The following is a 3,980-nucleotide window of genomic DNA, read 5'->3' on the forward strand; positions in this document are numbered from 1 at the left end:
CAAGTGACATTTAAATGTATAATTTACAAAGAGTTTATATATGTCATCAACCATGAAGAAATCATGACACATGTTTTAAATCTCTGAACAAGGTGATGGGAAATAACACTAGAAAATGAAATGGAATCCCATGCTTATTGACTTATGGAGCTAATATTACAAAAATGACAACTACCAAAAATTATTTAAGATTCAATGCAATCCCAATAAAATTTCTTTTGCATGCAAATGGATGGAAATAGAAAACACTATTCTAAGTGAGGTACCCCAGACCCAAAGAGATGAACATGGGATGTACTCACTCATAATTGGTTTCTAGCCATAAATAAAGGACATTGAGCCTATAATTCGTGATCCTAGAGAAGAAAATAAGAAGGTGAACCCAAAGCAAAACAGATAGTTATCCTCCTGGATATTGGAAGAGGTCAAGATTGTCAGGCAAAAATTGGGAACTTGGGGGCAGGATGGGATGGGGTAAGGGGAGATGGGGAGAGAAAAGTGTGAAAGGAGGATGGGGAGAGCTTGGGTGAATGGGATGGTTGAGATATAGGAAGGGTGGATATGGGAGCAGGGAAGTATATATCTTAATTAAGGGAGCCATTTTAGGTCAAGAGACTTGACTCTAGAGGGGTTCCCAGTTATCCAGGGAGATGCCCCCAACTAGTTCCTTGGGCAGCTGAGGAGAGGGAGCCGGAAAAGGCCAGATCCTATAGTCATACTGATAAATATCTTGCATATCACCATAGAACCTTCATCTGGCAATGGATGGAAATAGAGACAGAGCCACACATTGGTGCACCGGACTGAGCACCCAAGGTCCAAATGAGGAGCAGAAGGAGGGAGAACATGAGCAAGGAAGTCAGGACTGCGAGAGGTGCTCCCACCCACCGAGATGGTGGGGCTGATCTAATCAGAGCTCACCAAGGCCAGCTGGACTGGGACTGAAAAAGCACAGGATAAAACAGGACTCCCTGAATATGGCGGACAATGAGGTCTGCTGAGACGCCAAGGACAATGGCACTGGAATTGGATCCTACTACACATACTGGCTTTGGTGGGGGGGCTAGCCTGTTTGGATGCTCACCTTCCTAGACCTGGATGGAGAGGGGAGGAACTTGGACTTCCCACAGGGCAGGGAACCCTTACTGCTCTTTGGACAGGAGAGGGAGGGGGAGCAGAGAGGGGAGGGGAAGGTAAATGGGAGGCAGGGTGGAGGCGGAAATTTTTAATAATAATAATAAAAAAGAAATGTATATTCTGGCAGACTTCTATAAATGATCAAAGACCAAAGCTAAGAGTGTGTATAAATTTCATTGTGATTATTGGCTTGATAGACACAGATGCAGATGTGAGTATCATCACTCCAGAATCATGACATCTAAACTGGTCTCTTCAAGAGGCAAATGTTCAATTACTAGGAATTAGAACCATCTCTCTAGTTAAACAAAGCACAAGATGGGTTGACTGTATTGGGCCACAAAGTCAAAGAGGGAAGCTGAGGCCATATGTAGCTGATATTACAATAAATTTATGGGGCCATGACCTTCTAGAGCAATGAAGACCCAGATTAACATTCCTTCAGCCAGGTACTTATATTTCTGGGAAGGATATAATAAGGTATTATGAACAAAGGCCACCAGCCATTTAGGTTGTACAAGAACATAAAGCAACTAGCAAACCTTTAGCGGTTCCAACAGCCTTACCTTTAAAATGGTTAACTGAGAAGCCAACAAGGATTAAGCAGTGGCTTCTAGCTGAAGATAAGTTGCAGGCTTTAGAACAACTGGTATGAGAGCCACTAGATGTTCACCATATTGAGCAATCAACCAACCCTTGGAATTCTCCTGTATTTGTTGTAAAAAAAGAAATCTGGTAAATGGAGAATGGTGATGTATCTAAGAGCTGTCAAGAAGGTTATTCAACCTATGTGCCCTCTACAATCTGGAAATCCTCTGCCCTCCCTATTATCAAAAAGATGGCCTCTTATAGTTATTGATTTGAGAGATTGTTTCTTCACTGTACCTTTACAAGAAAAGGATAGAGAAAAATTTGCCTTCACAATGTCTACTTATAATAATTCTCAGCCTACTAGGGGATATCAATGGACTATCCTCCCACAGGGAATGCTCAGTAGTCCCACCTTTTGCTGATACTGTAGTAAGTCAGCCATTGGAAATAATATATAAGCAATTTCTTAAGTCTATAATTTGCCATTACTTGGATGATATTTTGCTATCTGATTCAAACATGAATATTTTAGAAAGAATGTTTGAAGAAGCAAAAAGTGTTTTTGTCAAGATGGGGATTGCAATTTGTTCCTGAAATAATACAGAGAGGAGATTTTGTCAATTACCTGGGTTATAAAATAGGTATACAGAAAATTAGGATACAAAAGGCAGAAAGTAGGAGAGACTGGTTACGGACTCTTAATGACTTTCACAAATTGTTAGGAGACATTTCTAGTCTATGACTGGCTGTTGGGATAACACCTGATCTAATAATTCACTTAAACAAAACCTTAGATGGTGATAAAGATTTGAATAGTCCCAGAGAATTAACAGCTGAATCAGAAAATAAATTGACAAACGTTGAGAAAAAAATTACAGGAGGCACATGCGGATAGGGTGAATCCAAATCTTAGTATTATTTTAGTCATATTGCCTTCCAGAATTTCTCCTACAGGAATTTTAATGCAGAGGGATGATATTATTTTAGAATGGAACTTTTAACCACATAAACCAAGTAAAAAAAATTAAAAACTTATGTGGAGGGCTGGAGAGATGGCTCAGAAGTTTAGAGCATTGACTGCTCTTCCAGATGTCCTGAGTTCAATTCCCAGCAACCACATGGTGGCTCACAGCCATCTATAATGAAATCTGGCACCTTCTTCTGGCATGTTAGCATACATGGAAGGAATTTTGTATACATAAATAAATAAATCTTAAAAAAACTTATGCGGAAAAAGTCTCTGAATTAATTATAAATGGTCAATTTAGACTTTGTCAATTTAGAGCATAGAGTGTGGGAAAACTGTAATAAGAATATATTTTATGAGAGACAAAATCTGCTTTCAAAACAAAACAACAACAGAAACTACAAAAGAAGCATGGAGTCCATTTTGTGCTTGCAAGAACTCCCGAGAATAAGGCATGTCCTGGGATGTGGTTGATACCTTGTGTCACGCTATTCAAGAAAATGATTTCAATTTCCCAGGAGGTTCAGTTACAAAATAGGTCCTTGGCTAGGAATTGGACTTTGTGTTCAGTTTTCCTTTTCTGCTTGGATTTTGTTTGGCTTAACTTTGAACAGATCTTGTGATGCTGCCACAGCTTCTGTGACACAACTTGCATAGCTTGTGTCTGGAGAACACCTTTTTCTTGAAGTTATGCACCACTTCTTAGCATCTCTCCACTTCCTCATCAGCATAGCTACCTGAGCATGGGAGAAGGGGTATGGTGAAGACATCTCATTTAGGGCTGAGTGCTCCAAAGTCTCTCACTCTGCACATTGCCCAGATGTGAGTTTCTGCATCAATTACCATTCCATGCAAGAAAAGGCTTCTGTGACAAGGGTTGAGAGATGCACTGATTTATGCTACAGATTATTTTATTAGGAGTCATTTTATTGTTTTGTTTATTTAGTAGAACAATAGTAACAGGTTTTCTCTAATTTAGTGTCAGATTCTAGGCCATACTTATAGTGTCAGGTATGAGATCTACTTAAATTTTTCTTTCTTTCTTTCTTTCTTTCTTTCTTTCTTTCTTTCTTTCTTTCTTTCTTTATTTTTTTTCTATTTATACTTTCTTTTATTTTTTTTCCTCATGGTTTATTTTTTTTTATATTTAAAAATTTCCATCTCCTTCCCTCCTCCTCCCCCCTCCCTCCCCTCCTCCTCCCCTTTCCCTCCCCTCCTTCTTCCCCCTTCCCTCCCCTCCCCTCCACCCATACCTCCCTCCCTCCCTCTCAAGGCCAAGGAGCCA

This window comes from Arvicola amphibius, chromosome 5 (assembly GCF_903992535.2).
Source record: "Arvicola amphibius chromosome 5, mArvAmp1.2, whole genome shotgun sequence".
NCBI classification, from domain to species: domain Eukaryota; kingdom Metazoa; phylum Chordata; class Mammalia; order Rodentia; family Cricetidae; genus Arvicola; species Arvicola amphibius.